The 20592-nt window shown below is 41.1% G+C and overlaps 1 long non-coding RNA gene across 3 annotated transcripts; it reads right to left on the minus strand.

The window, feature by feature from the left end:
- Positions 1–2328: 2328 nt before the first annotated feature.
- On the minus strand, positions 2329–19255 carry LOC113490368. Of its 3 annotated transcripts, XR_003400214.1 has the most exons (5): positions 19161–19255; positions 14459–14664; positions 11414–11495; positions 8539–8791; positions 2329–3385 (listed from the first exon to the last, which is right to left on the minus strand). It is a non-coding gene; the product is annotated as an uncharacterized LOC113490368 (long non-coding RNA). The 3 variants fall into 3 exon arrangements; XR_003400212.1 differs by lacking the exon at positions 19161–19255 and having other exon boundaries at positions 14459–15404; XR_003400213.1 differs by lacking the exons at positions 2329–3385; positions 19161–19255 and having other exon boundaries at positions 8487–8791; positions 14459–15404.
- Between the last annotated feature and the right edge of the window lie 1337 nt (positions 19256–20592).

Below are 20592 nucleotides of genomic sequence, written 5' to 3' on the forward strand. Positions count from 1 at the left end.
TTAGCTATATCCTCAGCAAAGGTTAAATCAAGAAGGGAGAATGTGAGAACCACATTGATAGGATTTACCTTTAGGACATAGCTTCACAGTATGAAAAGATGAGTAGTGTGTTGACTTGTCATGCTCCTTCTTCACTTTAAAGCAAGTCAGTCCTACAACTGAGTTTGTAATATGGCTTCAGAAATAACTGTGCTGGCAAGACTGGGAGTGCAAGAGGCTATGACAGAGGGGCAGGAAGGAAACAACCTTTACGTAAAAGCACAGGGGGGTGGGGGATAACTGAAGCAAATCTCATTTTAGAAAGTGAAGCATCAGGGAGCCGTTAGGGCATCACTGCCCTAACTAGCCCTGACCAACCTCCCCACACTCCTCTGCCCAGGACCCCCATTTCGGCTGCCCCCGGGGTCCTTGGCCCCTGCCCCAGCCTGTTCCACTCTCCGTCCTGAACTATCGTGAGGGTTTCCCAGACTGACCCGGGACACTGCTCGTTACCTGGCTGTTACCGTAAATCCGGTCTCAGAAGAACCCTCCAAGACTTAGTCTGAAGTTTCAGAAGACAGGCATTCTTTATTGCAGCGCTGGATGCACAGGGAATCACTCCACCTAATGTGCATACGCTAAACCAAAAGGTCGTCCTTTATGTACCTGAAATACATGAATATTCATACATTTCCCAAGAGGTCTCCTCCTTTCTGCCTATCTACTACATTTACATAACGCTGGCGTTGTACAAATACACTACACAGGCGCGGGGGTTTCAGGTGGTCGTCAGTGGTCATTTGGAGAGTTAGCCCCATACGCCTTTTTCCCTTTTATGGTCACGAGTCCATAAAAGTTCCCTATGGTCACAAGGTAAATTTCTTCTTCTTGGATGTTTCCCAACTCTGTTGTCTGGCCAGGCTGTTCTTTCTTACTCACCTTGTCTGATCAATTCTGCCAGGATATTTCTGTTCTCAAGGTTAGGATATCTTCCCTGTACACTTCAATCACTCGGGCCTTGTTAAATACAAAGCTAAACATTGGTAAAAGAATTTCTTAACATTTTCCCCCTTTGAGACCTCCAGGTATACACAATTAGGTACAACATGACCACCTGAGGCATAACGGCATGCTTCTCTTAACACTTGACTGTTACAGGCCTCGACTTGCAGGCATCAGCTTAGCAGGCATCACGGCTGTCACCTGGTGACTGCTGGGCTGTCCCAGCTCATCCACCCCGGGCAGCATCCCTGCCTTTGCTGGTCTCTGACAAATAATCTCCAATTGTATGGTAGCAGGCAAAAGCTGGGTCTGAGCTTTGTTTAAGACACTTGAATGTGAGCTGCTGCTGGCTGTCGTTATTTTGATGGTACTTCCAAATGGCATCCAGAGGTCCCTTCCCCAGATACAATTCAGTGAATCTCAGCTACAGCAGTAAAACAGTGTTTTCTCCAAAGCAGAAGTTTGTGCCACATACTGAGTGTTCATGATCATGTCCACAGCAGGAGTGAGCCTTTCTGCTAAAGACTCTGGAGATGCTGATGGATCTCAACTACTGTAAACTGTAAGGGCCACAGTGAAAAAGTGATCTCACAGAGAGCAGAGCTAAAGCCAAAGCATTAATGAAATTCAGCTATGCATTTTAAAACCTTAATTTCAATGGTTTTACAAGAGATTTGCAAAAGCACCTAGAAAACATTCAAATGGATGTGTGGTACTTAACAACAGTATGAAAATGGGAATATAGCCCAAAAACTGCTCAGTCAACCAAATAAATTGCCTTAACAATCAAGTAGGAAGGCACTGGCTTACCATGGAAATCTTGGTATAAGCGTAAATCTTACTACACTGAGCAATGCGAACCTTCGTAACTGAACCTAGTAATACCTTTATTCTAGAATGCAGTAGAAGAGAAAGAATGAAACATTCTGGGCTTTATGAACGTTCACAGAGCAACATGTCAGTCTGCCAAAGCACCACAATCATAAAGAAAATTTGGCAACAAAAAGCCATTCAAATGTTAGAAGCCATGCTGTCTGCTTTAAGCTCCACACTTCAGACTTCAGAAAGGTAGAAATCCACAAAATGTGTAGACAACATCTGAGTGTTCCTAAAGTAAATCTGTGGAAAATGGAAGGTATTATATGAAATAAATATGCAACAAATAACTAGATTTGTCAGAGAGATCCTTAACTGTTATCTCCAAAGTCATCTTGTATAAAAAGCAGTCTCTCTACAGGCACTATTGAGCACCTCAGAAAAACTCCATAGAGGACTGCTAGGATAATCCCACTGTTGAAGACACACACACACACACACACACACACACTTACTACACACTCTGCCTTTGCAGAACAAAAGTGGATAACATATTATAAAAATTATCTTGCAAAATAATTGATTGTTCCCCTCTCCCTGGCTATCTTTTGCCAATGTCCAAAGCTTGTCCTAGTGATTTTGTGCAATAGTTGGGACATATTCAGAAGTGGAAAAGAAAATCATGAGAGGATTTGTAATACTGAAATAGGTCATTGATTCGTAAGTTCATATACAATGTTTTACACAGATGTTCTGTATTTAAAAACATACACGTGATTTTTTTCTGAAGACATCATTTTCATGTTTGGAACATGACATTTGATTATCTTCATTCAGACTTAAATATTTGTATTTTAGCACAGTAACCAATGTTTAATTAATACAGCTTGCATTCTGAATTAACCTTTTTCTGCTTACAGACCAGATGCCTTATTCACACATGTAGCGTACAGGTATGAGTTAAAATCCTGACTCTTGCTCAGTGAGCTGATTGAAGTTGCCCTCATGGTAGCTGAAAAGTAATCAAAATCTTGTTCCAAGCAAAAGTCCAAATCAAGCATAAGAAATTCTTTGAAGAGGCTTGCTAAGACTTAAATTGTCAAAATAATTCCTGTCATGTCTTCTCCTTGGAGATCAAAATATTTTCTTTCAAGTTGGATACTGAATTCCTCTAGTGCCATCAGGTAACTATTTCCTGAGTGTTTGATTTTATACCAAAAAGGTTTATTCCATGAGGAGGAAGTTCTAGTATTATACTGTCTTTGGTAGGGCTCCTGACACAGTTTCCCACATAATTCTTGTACCTCATCTGGGTGGATGGGTAGATAATTAGATGGGTGAAAACTGGCTGGAATCAAGGTCAAAGTGTAGCAGTCAAAGTTTTGTACCCTACCAAGAAGCTGTTAACGAGCATAGTTTGTCAGGGTCTACCACGGGTCCTTGTCCTGTTTATTATCTGTAAATATGGAGAAGATGGAGTGCACTCTCACCAACTTTGCAGGTAACACCAAACCATGAGACTTCAGTCTAAAGGCCAAGGTCAGGGCATTTCAGTTGGATCAGATGAGGAAGCAGACCAAGCAGGAACCTGTCACAATTCAACAAAGGCAGGTCCAAAGTCCTGCACCCAGGATGCACTAACTACTTGCAACAGTACAGGCTAGGGACAGACCACTGAGGTACCATCTGTGCTGAAAAAGTCTGGGAGGCACTGGTGGACAGCAAGCTAAGCAAGCATGTGCCCTGGCAGCAAAGGTAACATCCTAGGCTATACGAACAGGAGGCTAGCCACTACATCAGGGGAAACAAGTACCCCCCTTTATTAGGCACTCCTTATACCACATCTGGATAACTGTCTGTTACCTGTTGTTAGTGTATGTATTAAATTTTATGTTCTTTTTTACTTCCCCTAATGAGTCTGGGTTTTGCCTGTACTGTAATGGATGAGATCATCCTTCCCTGTCCTTATCTTGATTTCATGGCACTTTTGTTTTATTTTCTCCTTCTTAGTGCTGAGGGGGAAGTGGGGAGTAAGCAGTGTCTTTGCTTTGTTTTTCTCTTCTCAGCACTGCGGGGGGAAGGGTGGGAGTGATCATCTGCATGGTGCTCAGTTGCCCTCTGAGCTCAAGCCATGACACTTGGTACAAAATTTACGGCCTGTTCTGAGCAATGACAATATTTTATTACAGGGCTACATAGCTGCAAGTTCATAATGATCAAATACAGTACTTTAGTTGTTTACAAATAATTTCTTTGTAGTCTTTGTTCTGAGACTTTAATGAAGGAATACTGCTTTAATCCTATAAAAAGCACTCATCACAGATTGTTTAGACATACCTCAAAACATAGCCAGTAGGAAAAGATGGTAGTTAAAGTAAAACAGAGGTTACATAGCTGTGTTTCTGAGCCTGTGTGAAAACACCTGGGATATATGAAGCCACACAATTTTAGAAAATAACATTATCTTTTTGAACACTTGGAGGCCTCATATGTTAGCAGAAAGCAGAGCTCTCTTACAAATGTCTGTAAAAACCTTTTCTGTATTATTTATCTCAACAAGTGATTAAAGTATCAGAACTGTCATGTTCTCCAACCATTACCTTCATGAAAATAAACGTCTTTCCTAAGTATTAAAGGCAAACCAGTAATAGCTTTATATTATGAGATTAAACTGTAATGACTGTCCAGATCATAACATTTATACATTTATGACCTGCCATACAGCCTCTCTGTGGCACCTCTGGGCAGTTAATAAAAATCTTTATCCTGACTCCAGAAATCCTTTAACTCCTTGGACAACAAGCTACCAGCATTCCCAGGGGAAGAAAATCTCTCTTATATGTCATTAGATACTTTTATGCATAAATAGCTCTAAATACAGGTATATTTACATTATACCAGCTGATAAGTGTTTTTCACTCTATGTATCAGCAATTGTTTTCAGAAGTATCGTACCTCAATTACACGAGGACATTCTGGCTGCTGCTGAAGTGAGTCAGTTTTGAGGAAGACTGTTTTCCTGATTTCGTTTTCACATGCCTTGACATGAAACAGATACTTGAAAATTGTTAACAGATGATAGCAAGTCATCGGAAGTTACAACAGAAGGATGAGAGGGACGGAACTAAAAATACACGTATGGGAGAGCAGAGAAGACACAAAAGGGGATAAATAAAGCAGAGCAGAGAGTTCATTTGAACCAGACGTATTAGACTAGATGTTTTCAGCGCAAATCAAAAGGTTCACTGATAAGGAGTTCAGACAATGCAGTGGAAAACTTCCATAGCTCCAGTAGCAGTATCTGGAAGCATTTTACACAGCTGTCTTCACAGAAGACCCTCTTGATTTCAATGGGAGTGTCCATCCTCCATCACATCCCATATCCACACCCTCATAGCAAGTTGTTATTTAACTAGTATCCTGTAATTATGTCTAAAGGGCCTGTGAATGAAGGAAATTAAAGGAGACAAAATTGTTGCCTGAAAATAGGAAACACTAGGTGTCAGACTTCTTTTCCATTAAATATTATCATGAATCTGGCACTGTTTGCTCTGGAATTCCAAAATACCCTCCAAATTCTGAAACCCAAAGGAACCGTGCAGAGATTTGGCTGAATTTAATTGTTTGCAAGAAGGAAAACAAATGACTGATTTATCAAGTATGTTTTGAGAAATTTTGCGCAGAGAGATTTGGACATAAATTTGTTAGGTGGAAGGGGATATGATGAGATATGTATGTACTTTACCTCTGTCCTAGTTTTGGCTTGGATAGAGCTAATTTTTTCTTACTAGCTAGAAAAGTGCTGTGTTTTGGATCCACTATGAGATTTAGTGTGAGAAGAATGTTGATAATATGCTGATGTTTTCAGTTGTTGCTATCAAGGACTTTTCAACTTCCATGTCCTGCCCATGCACAGGTCTACAAGAAGCTGTGAGAAAGCACAGCCAGAGCAATGGGTCTGAACTGGCCAATGGAATATTCCGTATCATATAATATCCTTCCACTCACAGTTTTCACTTCGTTCTGCTCAGTGCATCACAGAACAGAATTTCAGCTGCACAAGACCCACTCTCTTTTTTATCATATCCTAGATCAGGATATGCTCTCATTGGCAACAAATTTCTCACACACAGAAAGCTAAATTCCTTTGCTTCTTCAAAAACATGACAAAAAAAATTTTTTTTTTTTTTTTCTGAAAATATGGATGTGTTCATCTGTACATGAATAGAACTACACAACTTTACCCATATCTCAGAAATCCTGGGCATTACATATGTGAGCTAATGCTGCATTCCAACTGTCATTTTTTTGATCCTCATTTTTCACAAATTTCTCAGCCTGGTTTCTTTAAAAAAATTTCTCATGCTTTGTTTCAGCACAGATATGTTCTTTTGATTTGGATGTATAATTTTTCTGGTTTTGATATTTTGTCTTTGCACCTCAGTCAGGGAAATCCCCAATATCATTATAGACTGGGTGGTGAATGGATTGAGAAGAGAAGAACTTGGGGATACCGATACATGAAAAATTGGACATAAGCCATCAATGTGCACTTGCAGCCCAGAAAGCTAACCATATCCTGGGCTGCATAAAAAGCAGCACGGCAGCAGGTCGAGGGAGGTGATTCTTCCCCTCTACTCTGCTCTGGTGAGACCCGACCTGGAGTACTGTGTCCAGTCCTTCAGGCCCCCAACATAAGAAGGAAGAACTTTTTTTGCGATGAGGGTGGTGAGACACTGGCACAGGTCGCCCAGAGAAGCTGTGGCTGCCCCCTCCCTGGCAGTGTTCAGGGCCAGGTTGGACGGGGCTCTGAGCAACCTGGGCTAGTGGAAGGTACCCCTGCTCATGGCAGGAGGATGGAAATACATGATCTTTAAAGGTCCCTTCCAACCCAAATCATTCCATAACTCTATGTTGAAATTCAGGAAAATAAGGATTTGTTACACTTAGATTCAATGTGCTTTCCAAAAACCAGACTGTAATTAGGTCTACTAGCAGTAGAGAACTTTCCTGAGTAGTAAGTTACTTAACTTCAGAGATGCATATGAACTGAAAGAGTTTGCATGTACGTAAGAAGTATTCTTTGCATCATTATTGTGACAGAACACATTTCCACAATACTAATGGAATACCAATAATTGAAACAAACCACAGAATACTGGTGTTCAAATTCCAAATTTATGCTGTTTCCTCTGGCATGTGTCCAATCTCTGCAAAAGTATCCATGTTTATCACAACATATATAACAGCATAATTCACCTAATTTTACTGTTAGTATGAAAAGTATCGAAAAGAAATAAAACTACATGAATGGCAAATGATGCATATCACCCTAGCTTGGATAAACAAGAACAATGAGAGCTAAACCTAATGATGAGTCAACACTTGAACATAGGTTGCATGCATAAAATGAAGATTCACTAGAACCATCATGGGTGCAATTATACTCAAAAAGCAGTGACTCTTAGCTCTGTTTTTGTTTAATAGGCATACTTAACGGATTCATCCAAAACCACGGAACATCTCCACAGCCTTCACACACTACTTGCTTGATGTCATAAGAATTACAGCTAACCTTGGCGCGGTCAGAGTGCAATGTCAAGTTTGAGGCCCGCAGTAACACCTTTGGTCACTAGATGTCCCTACACTCACGTTTGAAGGCGCTGTGCTCTGGACGGATGCTCGGTGCTTTCGGACACTCACACTGCGGTATCTAACAAGAGGCTGTGCTCTTGTATTTAAGATGCAGCTGTGATGCGTCCTATCCAGTCCACTTAAAACATCTAACATTGTCCAGTATTTGGTAAAATGAGGGAACATCCAACTCCACATATAATCTTGCAGATTATATTTTCATTTCTGTCCTCTGCCTTCAAATGCACTGTATGTAAACAAGAAGATCAATGCTACTTGGTCACGTTTCAGAAAAAAAAAGTTACTCTTATTATGATTACTTATTTTAATCCACCCCAATCTAACCACTAATAATATACATTCACGTTTTAATCAACTATTTAGAGCAGACAAAATTGGATCATCCTGGTCTCATTGATAAAGAGAAATTATTACTTGTTTTGTGATTTATTTACTTATTTACTTATAGAAAACTGCTTAGCAACTTATTTACTTATTTATAGCAAGTTATAGTATTTTTAAAAAATTGCTAAAAATCCTGCTTGCCCAGACTGTTCTGTGGGATTTTACCAAGGACAACTGTGTTCATCAAAACAAAGCAGTTCACTGTGAAAAATCTACCAAGGATTACAATGTTCAGCAAAATATTATACTTTTGGCCTTGAATACCAGGTGGCTCTAACTAGTTGGAATTTTGCTAATGAGTAAAGATAGCCACATACGGATGGTAGAGGTTCTGTTGGTTCTCTTAGATAAAATAGGAAGTAAACCATCTGAAACACGCTCTTGTTATTCAAGAAATTGGCCCAGAGAATCTGCACATGCTCTGGGGAAAAAAAAAAAAAAAAAAGTGAGAAAGACTACGAGCCTTCCTCCCAAAGACCCCTGAAGATGACCACCAAGAGAAAATGCGCAGATGCAAAGATGACATAAACTGTTGACACCAGCCTCTAGAACTAACCCAGCCTTACTCATGCATATGTATGTTTGTGTTATGTAACCCAGTGAGTATGGATATCCACCCTCTAAGTTTTTGGTAAAATGTGCGGTGGGTGTGCAAGCTTTGTGGAGAGATCCCCTTGCACCCTGGCGCTGGAGTAAACATACCTGCTGTATAACTCTATCCGAGTTGTAGAGTCTGTTTTCTGCGAATCATGACAGCTAATCTTGACTAAAGCTCTTCCTATGAAGCTCTGAGATATCAAGTGTTACAATAAGTTGTCTACATAACAGCAGTTCTGGGAATGACATGCCTTCTTGGCACTGCTCCTGCCATGCATGGTTGTGAATTCAACAAATCAGTAGATTCATGCAGTAGATTACCAGTCATTAGCATGTGGATCCCTTGGAAGAAAAGGGCCTGGCAATAAAATGGAGATTGCTCTGAGTTCACATAGAGAAGAAAAATTCAGTTTTTGATGAGGCAATGAAAGTGAAGAATCTGCTTCCAGGTGTGTTAAGAACCATGATCAAACCAACTAAGCAGAAAACTTAATGAATTCCAGAAACAACAGGGCAAAACTTTGCAGTTTTCAGAAAAGCAGGAAAGCAAATATAAGAGGTTTTGTTATGACCAAAAGGTAATTTAAAATCAGATTTGAATGTAAATCCAATCTTTCCAAATGCAGAACATAATCTTTGTTATAGCTCCAAGCCTTGGCTGCTGTTTTTCTGTTTTATTTTCAGATATTAAAATATTTCATAGAATCATAGAACATCTCAATTTGGAAGAGACCCATAAGGATCATCAAGTCCAACTCCCTGCTCCTCTCAGGACTACCTGAAACCATATGACTAAGAGCATTGTCCAGATGCTCCTTGAACTCTGACAGGCTTGGTGCCACGACAGCTTCCCTTGGGAGGCTGTTCCAGTGACCAACCACCCTCTCAGTGAAAAGCCTTTTCCTAATGTCCAAGATGAACTTCCCCTGATGCAGCTTCATTCCATTTTCTTGTGTCTTATCGCTCATCACCAGGGAGAGATAGCACCTCCCCCTCCACTTCCCTGCTTGAAGAAGTTGTAGACTGCAATAAGGTCACCCCTCATTTTGAATTGACATCATAATCTAAATCAAGGAAATACACATTCCGTTTTTACCTTTCTGAAGAGTGCTCTTCCAAAGACTGCAGATTGAAATGTAAGGAGCACACCTTTCAGAGCAATTCTCCAAGCTCTAAGACAGTTTCTTTGACCCGTCCAGACACTATGTAGACAGCCAGTACCCCCATCTACGCTGTTTGAATTTTTCATATAATATAGCGTTCTCCCTAAGATTTGGTGTTCCTTTGTTTACTTAATCAGCTTTTTAGATGTTTAACAGCAAGACAGGAAGTAAAAATTTCAATAAAGTATTCTTCACTGTTACTATGCTTGACAGCCTGTAATTTTGCGTAGCCACTAAATCACTTATGTTCCACACATGCACAGAACAGGGAAGATACTGCCTTCTCCACTTGGTTCCCTAAGGAAGGAGATTTTGTTAACCATCCACTCCTTATCCTTCAAGCAAAGTAAAGCAATGATTTCCAACCTGGGAACTCTTTGGCTTTTAGAATGTCTTCAAAATTAAGAAAGTAAGACTTCAAAATTAAGAAAATACAGAAGAAAAACAAAAGATCACTTATCCTTCAGAGTTAGCAGCTTTATTTAAACTACAGCCAGTGAAAATGGGAAGCAATTGTGGTTGATGAGACTGGCTGCCCTAATCAAATAGCTCATGAGAGGGGTGGTACCAATTGTGGTACTCACCTGATTTGCTGATGAGTTTGTTTTATGAAGGCAATAAAAAAACTAACTCAAAGGAAAAAAAAAAATTAAAAGGAAGGGGAGAAGTAAGTGTCAGAACCAACAGAAGAGAAGGATGGGAGCAGCACATTGAAGAAAAATATGACCACTGTCTTGGGCATCAGTATTTGCCTAACTATATGTTTTAGCTATATCCTCAGCAAAGGTTAAATCAAGAAGGGAGAATGTGAGAACCACATTGATAGGATTTACCTTTAGGACATAGCTTCACAGTATGAAAAGATGAGTAGTGTGTTGACTTGTCATGCTCCTTCTTCACTTTAAAGCAAGTCAGTCCTACAACTGAGTTTGTAATATGGCTTCAGAAATAACTGTGCTGGCAAGACTGGGAGTGCAAGAGGCTATGACAGAGGGGCAGGAATACCTTTAACTATTTGACATCCAACACTTCATGTTGTGAAACATAGCCTGAAGTTAACACAGGTACACAGGTAGTTTAAAGCCTGATATTTTCTATCTTCTACATGTGATGTGCATTTGTATTTGTATTGATACAGAGGGCAGTCTACCTGTAGGATAGGCATTCTGGTTATGCTAAATTGAATTTCTCATGTATAATTGAACTTTTCAAGTAGAACAGAGCTGACATTCCACATGTGCAGATTTACTGCTCTCTTGTGACATTTCCAGACACTCTGCCCTGTCAGATATCTGGAGTCTTGGTAGACCACCACCCAAAGCATGAGAATCTGGTGTCAAAGTCAGTAGTATTGATAGGCCTGTGTTCCTTTCTATTAAGCAATCCTGCTCTGGAGCCCAGAATGCTGTCTAAACAACTGAAGCTGACTCTTTACAGGCCAGTGATATTTTCCCTGATGGTTGGATGCCCACTTCTCATCATCATCAGTAATGGCTCCATAAACCCAGACTGCAGTAACAACTTTCTTGGCAGACAATGTCAGAGCCAGTGGTAAATCACAGCACTTTGTATATCCTGCCATTCTTGAGCTTTGTTATAAAAATGGTACAGAGGTACAGTGTTAAGCCATGTATTGTGGAGAGAGGAGGACTTTACCTCATTTCAAAGCACTTTACGTCTTTTCAAAGACAGTTTTTTGAAACAAGTTATCACCTTCTCTTCATTAATGCCTTGGGTGGAATTAGACTGCTCTGATTGAGGGCCTTTAAGAAATATGAACCAGAAACGCAGGAGGAATTCTGGCTGGTATGACTTACTCTTTCTGTATCATCCCAGAAGCATAGCACAGTCTGTAATAACAGGTCTGAATGAGATGCTGATGAAGGCCTATTTATCAACCTGTAAGATATATACACATATAGCCCTCAAATCTTTTGAATTAGACCTTATTATTTCAACCTATAACAATGCATAGAATATCAGGAATAATTTGTGACTGTCAACTACACAAAGACTATACTTCCTATTGCCATTCTTTTGATATATTTTTCATACACTTAGTAAAAACGAAAATTTTCTAGGAACTTTCAAAGCTATACAGTTAAGTCCCTTTTAGAAGGTGTGTTTCAGAAGCTTATCACAGAACTGAGGAAAATCAACATAATTTAGTACTTCAGACTGGGAACTCCAGGATCATCCACTTACATTTTGGGGAAACTGACTTTTAAACGCAAACTTTGGGTAGATGACTTACTTTGAGTATATCCTTGTTCAAGACAAACTGTGGTCCGTACTCTTTTGTAAAGATAGGCATTTTCATACATCTTTCTGAATTTTTTGCTGACCAAGATGTCCTTCCTTTGTGCTTCCCTAGAGTTTGTTACTGTAAGTAACAAATATGTGGGGCCATATTACTCAGGTATTCCTCTGAGGACCACTCACAGTATATGTGTGATGATGCATATGACTGTAGTTTTAGCAATTTGCACTAATATACAACTATTTTTTGGTACAAAAATCTCAAGAACTTGATTTACAGTGTTTGTATTTACAGTATTCATCCTTTACATGCTGATGACTTCAAACATTTTGATAGACTGCTATATAAAACTTTCCCCAAATTCTGAAATGTTTATTTAATGTGCTTTACAGCCAGCATCATTTACTACTTATTTCAAAAGACAATTATCCAGACAGTTGAACAGCTGATTTAAACCAACCAAATTATAATGGACTGAATTTAAAGCAAACTAACTGCACCAAAACTGTGTATAAAACACACTCTCTTATCTTCTTGTCTTTCAAATCTACATCAGTATTAAAGTACTGTGTTAGGTGTTCATTTTCTGAACTATCAACCTTCCTAGCATTAACCTCCCTTAACAGAGTTTATATGATATAATGACAGCCTTTTCCTTTCTGTTACAACTCCTTTCAAAGAAGCTGTAATTTATTTATAGAAAGTGATAGCTGTCACAAAGAATGAAGAGTTTCTGTAAAGTATTGCAAGTTCTAGTCATTCTTTGCTGCCTGTAGAGCCAATTCATGAAGACCAAGAAAATTTATGTAGATAGTGAGGTCATCAGCACTTCAAGGGACATCAAGGAAAATATTTCTGATAAGTATATGATTATTGTAGAAAAATAGGCTGTCATTTAAGTAGTACAGATATACTTGAAACATAGATTTCATCTTCATTAAGAATAATAGTTGATTGTAAACTTCCCAGATCTCTTGACCTTGACAGCAATATTTGAAAAGATGATTAAAACCAGGAAAAAAAAAAGTTCAAAATCATGTCACAATACTGAAGTTCTGTACTGAAACCAAAATGGATTCTATATTAGGCTTACAGAAAGAAGTGAATTTTTATTGCTATAGGCAACCGATATTTTCAAAAGCCTTCTCAAAACTGCAAATATATCTCAGGTTTCAGTTTGTTTCTTTAACTAACACTCCAGCTTTGAACAACTTACTCTAGCTGGAAATTTCAGGACTGTCAGAGGACATAAAGTCCTAAATATACATGCACTAGTCTCACACTCAGTACAAAGAAATTTAAAAGTTCCATAAATTATATCCATAAATCAAAGACACATGCTGGTTTTCATCCATCAGAATATGAACTCATGGCACAGACATCCCCTGAAGCTCAGCTGAGAGATTCATGAGGTACTGTATTTGGTTAGTAGCAAAAGAGTACCAGCCATTTCATGTATAGTAAACTACAGTTCTACGAAGTATGAAAAAAGGTAAGCTGCTTTGCAGGCTTTCATTGTGATCGCTTAGGGTTTTTTTCCATACACCACATATAACTGAGATGTGTTAGCTGACTTGTCATGTTAGTTGGCCCGTAGAAGTGACAAGTAGTTGTAGCTGTAAAGCGCAATTCACTGGAAAAACAAAAGTACCAGATCAAGAAAAAATGTCAACAATGATTAAACCCTTGCTGGGTAAAGAGAATAAGGAAAGACTCTTTTATCCTCAGGTTATAAGCAACTGATCTTTACTCAGTTACACTCAGGGCAATATCCCTCCCCAACTTACACACACACACACACACACACACACACACACACACACACACACTCTCAACATCATGAAGTTCAACAAGGGCTAGGGAAAGTCTTGCATCTGGGGAGGAATAGCCCCATGCACCAGTATATGCTGGGGACCAACCTGCTGGAAAGCAGCTTTGCTGAAAAGGACGTTAGGGTCCTGGTGAACACCAAGCTGAACACAAGCCAGCAATGTGCCCTTGCAGCAGAGGCAGCATATGGTATCCTGCACTGCAACAGGAGGAATGCTGCCCGCAGGTTGAAGGAGGTGATCCTTGCCCTCTCCTCAGCACTGGTGAGGCCACACCTGGAGTGCTGTGTCCAGTTCTGGGCTCCCCAGTACAAGAGAGACATGGCCATTGTGGAGAGAGCCCAGACAAGGGCCAGTAAAATGCTGAAGGGACAGGAGCATCTCTCCTATGAGAAAAGTCTGAGAGAGCTGGGACGGCTCAGCCTAGGGAGGAGGACTTCATCAATGTATTTAAACACCTGAGGGGAAGGTGCAACAAAGACAAAGCCAGGCTCTTCTCAGAGGTGCTCAAGGACAGGACCAGAGGCAATGGTGTCGCGATCCATTTTGGTCTCTCCAATTTACAAGATCATGTATTTTGTAAATTAAATCTTATATTATGAGCTCATTAGGAAAGAAAGCAAACTAACATGACAAACAAGGGCTCAATCCCCTTTGTACAAACTAGTCTAGCATGCGAATTCCCTAATTTATCACATCAGTCATGAGGTTTCTTACAATTTCTCCAATTCATAACTAGCTGCAATTCATTCACTTATGAGCAAAATAGTTACCTAGCCTATGGTGAGAGTGCTCATCCTTCTTCCTCCGTCATGGTGCAGGCATCCCCTGTATGACACTGGGAAGCATGAAGACATCATAATTCCAGCTACTGTTGGATCCGCTTAAAAATCTTTTTGGGTAAGCTGGCATATATATACACCTTCCAGCTTAGAAGTTTGGTCTATAACATTTCCATGCATTAGCAGATCCTGAAAAACTGCCAGACAACCAATATGAAAGGATTATGGCTGCAGGAGACAGCAAGTTGCAGGTGATAGTGGCTGCATCATGACCTTTAGCCCTTTCTGGCCACTGTGTCCTGCCTGTATGTTTGCCCACACTTTGATCTAGTGGCCCAGCTCCCAGGAGGCATCAGGCCTTAGCATGAGCTGTGTGTTAGCCAAAACCTGAGCAGGAGTTGAGTGAACAGTCACACAGTGGGCACAGACTGAAACACAGAAGGTTCCTCCTGAATATCAGGAACTACATTTTTACTGTGAGGGTGACCAAGTCCAGGCACCACTTGTCCAGCGAGCTGTAAAGTCCCCCTTCTTGGAGATATTCAAAAGCTGTTTGGACAGGGACCTGGGCAACTGGCTATGTGTGGCCCTCCCTGAGATGGGGGTTTAGACTGGGTAACTTCCAGAGGTCCCTGCAAACATCAACTGTGATATCTGCGATATATGGAAGGGATGGGGAAAAAAAAAAAAAGAGAAAAAAAGAGAAACAAGATAAAACAAGACTGCAGTAAAGCAATTCCAATCACTAAATTGAATTAATTCTCTTTCTTCCATGGGAAAAAATCAACAGTGCTTACTACTGAGTGATATGGTGATATCAGGCTAACTAACCTCCACGTTTATATCATACGTTGTCTAGCAAGCCACCAGAATGCAGACAGAATGCAGCTTAAAAAAAGGAGGTATTTTACTACAGTTTGGTTTACAGCATGGCTCCAAGTATTCAAAAAACCTCAATGGCAGTCTTCAAAATGTTGCCTTGTCTGTTCTCAGTTGGTCCTAAAGTTCACACCTGACAGTTTGGGTTGCCTCTTAAGCTTAACAAAAGGAAGTGTATCACTCTTAGGAACTTCACAAAGCCAGGCCACCAGTTCAGTTAAGGGACAATGAACACATGACCCCTCTACTGTTCTCCCCAGTCTACTCATTCTACTCTGGAAAGACATCACATTCTTCCAAAACTTCTTTCCCAACAAATTCCTGGAATATCCACCTAGCCTTCATTCTGCTGCCCATTTCTTAATTTATCCCCATGCCACACACTCCATCCTCTTCTACATAGATCCAGCTGGAGAATCCAGGACCTCATCTTGACCCTCCTTTGTTTGACTGGAAGGCCTGACAGTTCTAGGGTTTGACTTGTAGCAGCTCAGCTACTGATGTTGTCTAAGTTTTCTCTCAAATTTCTTTCATCATGTTTCTCTGCTGGAATTCATGGGAGAACACCTATTTTCTCACTACATGCATAGAGACCAAGATTAGATCTTGTTTGAGGCCTTAAAAGTGCCAGTAATAGAAATAATAGAAGACAAAAAGACTCAGCACTTCTGTAGTATTGTATTACTACCCTTATCTAGCCAAGGAATTTCAGTTTGCTGCTTCCTTGTCTCAGCTGCCTATGGAGGAAATGGAGCAGGTTAGTGTTGGACAGCACTCCAGTTTTGTTAAAACAAACAAACAAACAAAATGCAGCAACTTTCTTCACAGTTCTTGTGGAAATAAGTGTATCACAGATTATATGAATAGCTTGTGAACCCCTTATGGATTAGCACCAATTATCTGATGTGGACACTCACTGCTAAAAAGCCTACACAAATACAGTATTGATCTTATTTCAGAAAAGACCTTTGTGAAACAGACAGTTCTTGTTGACTGACAACTATGATGTCCTAGTGACTACAGCCTTGAAATGCTCCTTACTACTATAATAAATGTGTGACTAAGCAGGTAAAACATGATTTAGGCTGCAGCCAACATAAAGAACAGGAGGAAACATCAGCACCACAGAAATCTCATTTCAAAATTTTTCTGTGATTTTATTTACCATAGCAGCTTACAGAAAGGAAAACCAGGATTATTATGAGTCAGGTGTGATTCAATCACATATTTCACCTGGAGTGCAGAACAAAGCACAGAAATATAAATGCAGATGCATGAAAAACATTTGTGGGTTTAAAAGTAGAATAAAGCATATAGCTGAATGTTAAAATACAGAAGTTATCTCTTTAAAATTATCACAGCATGCTCACTCAGGGACAAGACCATGATTTGGGATACATGCTTACTGCAAGATTCAGTAATAATTCAAGTCTAATACATGAAATTGCTCATTTCACAACCTGAAACTCTGTGGGAAGGTAACTGTCATGCAATTTCCATAGCTGCTAGTAAGACAGTTTGTCTTTTGTGGACCACACTAGTCAAATTGTGACTGATACCACTCAACTGAATTAGGCAAGGGATGAAAAAATAAGAATGGCTTTTACAGGTACATTGGCCAGAAAAGGAAGATTAAAGAAAAGGTACCCCCATAGTAAATAAGACAGAAGGGCTGGTGACAACTGACATGAAAAAGGCTGAGGTACTCAACAATTTTTTTGCCTCAAAATGGTAATCTCTCTTGTCACACCTCTTGAGCTCCTGATCTTCAAGGTAGGGACTGGTTGAATGGTCACTCCCATTGTAGGAGAAGATCAGGCTCAAGACCCCCGTAGGAACTTGAACATACGCATGCCCATGGGACCCCGTGAGATGCATCCCAGTGTCCTGAGGGAACTGGCTGATGTAGTTGCCAAGCCACTCTCCATCATACCTGAAAAGTCACAGCAGTCATGGAAAGTCCCCAGTGGCTGGAAAAAGGGGAACATCACACACATTTTTTAAAAGGTAAAAAGGAGAACCCTGGGAAGTACTTATCAGTCAACCTCACCTCCGTGTCTGGTAAGATCATGGAGCAGATCCTCCTGGAAGACATGTTGAAACATGTGGAAGACAGGTAATTGGAAACAGCCAACATGGCTTCACCAACAGAAAATCATGCAGGACTGATTATGTGGCCACCTATAATCGAGTAACTGCATCACTGGACAAGGGAAGAGCTAAAGATGTCATCTACCTGGACTTCTGTAAGACTTTTGATACAGTCCTGCGGTGGACAGAGGAAGCAAGTAGTCAATTCAATATGAATGATAGAGCAAGCTTCAACTTTATTGAAAGAAATCACAACTTACATAAGCACTAACTATAATTATGCACACTAATCATAAATCTATTGGATACATCCAAAAGATTACATTATAATATCCCAGCCCCCTGTGGCACTTTAGGTATGTCACAACATCCTCCTTCTTCTGGCTTGCTTTCTTTCCCAAGGTTGTTTACCATCATACTCAAGACTGCTGTGTACCTCAGTTACTCTCTTTGCCAACATAACAGTCCTTTGTTAGCATAACTGTGCCCTGAATCTCCTTCCTTGTTAGCATAACTGTACCCTGTTTTTTTTCCTCTGTTTACCTCAGATGGCTGCAATCAGCTCCTGCACAGACCCGTGGCCTTGTTCTGCAAGCCATTCTCCAACACGGTCCCTCATAACATACTTGCTGCTAAATTGGGAGAGATATGGGTTTGTCAGATGCATTATTAAATGGATAAGGAACTGTCCGGTTGGCCTTCTCCACCAAATTAAAAGGCAATGGCTCAGTATCAAAGTGGAAACCAGTAATGAGTAGTATCCCAGAAGGGTCTGTATTGGGACAAACAATATTTAATATCTTAAGCAACAATATAGACAGTGGGATTAAGTGCACCCTCAACAAGTCTGTGGCTGACAAGAAGCTGAGTGGTACAGTTGATATGCCTGAGAGAAGGGATGGCATCCGGAGAGACCTTAACAGGCTTGCAAAGTGGGCCCATGTGAACCTCATGAAGTTCAACAAGGCCAAGTGCAAGGTCCTGCCCATGGGTCAGTGAAATCCCCAGTATCAGTTCAGACTGGGAGATGAATGGATTGAGAGCAGCCCTGTGGAGGAGGACTTAAGGGTACTGGTGGATGAAAAACTGGACATGAGCCAGAAGCGTGCTCTCATAGCCCAGAAAGTCAACCATATCCTGGGCTGCACAAAAGTATGGCCAGCAAGTCAGGGAAGGTGATTCTCCCCCTCTCCTTTGCTCTGGTGAGATTCCACCTGGAGTATTGCTTCCAGCTCAGGGGTCCCCAGGTCAAGAAAGACAAGTACATGATAGAGCCAGTTCAGCAGAGCTCCACAAAAATGGTTAGAGGGATAGATCATTCCTGTGAAGAAAGGCTGAGCTGGGGTTGTTCAGCCGGGAGAGGGCTGTGGGGAGATCTTATTGTGGCCTTTCAGTATATAAAGAGGGCTTATATGAAAGGTGGAGAGATACTTTTTACCAGGGCCTGTAGTGACAGGACAAGAGGCAACAGTTTTAAACAGAAAGAGTGCAGTTTAGATTGGATATAAGGAAGAAGTTTTTTTACAGTGACGGTGATGAGGCACTGGAACAGGTTGCCCAGAGAAGCTGCGGATGCCTCCTCCCTGGAAGCATTCAAAGTAGGGTCAGAGGAGGCCTTGAGCAATCTGGTCTAGTGGAAGGTGTCCCTGCCCATGGCAGAGGGGTTGGACTAGATGATCTTTAAAGGTCCCTTTTAATCCAAACCAGTCTATGCTTCTGATACCTTAAAGATTGGTTTATCAAATCAAAAAATGATCCTTATGCACACTGATCAGGAAAGCTCAGTCAGCAAGCAGCTGATAAGAGAGGGCCTAGTTCCTACCTACTACCCGTAAAGCATCCATATCTTGATTAAAAAAAAAAAAAAAAAAGTTTTAGTCTCTGGAAAACAACTTATTGAGAAAATAAAGTGTTAATGAATTGTCAGGAAAATGATCCTATCTTTTCTGTTCATCGCTGATGACACCAAACTGGGAGGTGCTGTTGACTCTCTTGAGAGATAACAGGCCTTGCAGAGGGATCTGGATAGACTGGTGCATGGGACAATCATCAGTGGCATCAAATTTAATAAGAACAAGTGTTGAATTCTGCACCTGGTACAGAGAAATGATAGGCACAAGTATAAATTGGGAGAGGAGTGGCTGGGGAGCTGCTCTGCAGAAAGGGATCTGGGGGTGCTGGCTGACAGCAGGCTCAGTATGACCCAGAGTGTGCCTTGGCAGACAAAAGGGCAAACCACATCCTGGGGTCATCACACACAGCATAACCAGCCAGTCAAAAGAGGGGATTATCCCACTGCATTCAGCGTTGGTGTGGCCTCACCTTGAGTTCTGTGTGCAGCTCTGGGCTCCACAACTTAAGAGGGTGTGAAGCTCCTTGAATGCATCTGGAGGAGGGAAACAGAGCTCGTGAAAGGGCTGGAAGGAATGTCCTGTGAGGAGTGGCTGAGGACTCTGGGTTTGCCTAGTTTGGAGAAAAGGAGGCTGAGGGGTCACCTCACTGCTCTCTGCAGCTTCCTGAGGAGGGGAAGTGGAGTGGGAGGTGCTGAGCTCTGGGATCCAGTGATAAGACTTGGGGAATGGTTCAAAGCTGCACCAGGAGAGGCTCAGACTTGACATTAGGAAACATTTCTTTACTGAGGGGGTGATCAAACCCTAGAACGGTCTTCCTGGCGAGGTGGTCGATGCCCCAAGCCTGTCAGTGTTTAAGAGGCGTTTGGACAATAGCCATAACAACATGCTTTAACTTGTGGTCAGGCAGTTGGGCTAGATAGATGATTGTTGTAGGTCCCTTCCACCTGAGATATTCTATTCTAAGGAACTTCGTTCACTGTACACATAAACGTAGCCTAGCAACTGATGCTGTCACACCTCTACTATAATCCACATTCCTCTTGAAATAGACTGAGAAGTTTCACGCAGTCTCTTCTTTAAGGACAGGTGGGCCCCGCCACTATCATGAAACAGACAGGCTGGCCTGAAGACTGGAAATCGCACTCATTCCTCTGCTCAGCTTTCCTTTCCTTAGGGCAGCCAGCGATAAATTACCGAAAAGGACTGGCTGAAGGAGCGTGCTCCGCTCCAGAAACTGCCCCGCTCCGGCGCGGGGCCAGCAGCCGGTGGGGGATGCGGCCGCTCCGGCGGCAGCGGGGGGAG

The sequence above is a fragment of the Athene cunicularia genome (assembly GCF_003259725.1).
Source record: "Athene cunicularia isolate RWA chromosome Z unlocalized genomic scaffold, athCun1 chrZ_part4, whole genome shotgun sequence".
Classification (NCBI taxonomy): Eukaryota; Metazoa; Chordata; class Aves; order Strigiformes; family Strigidae; genus Athene; species Athene cunicularia.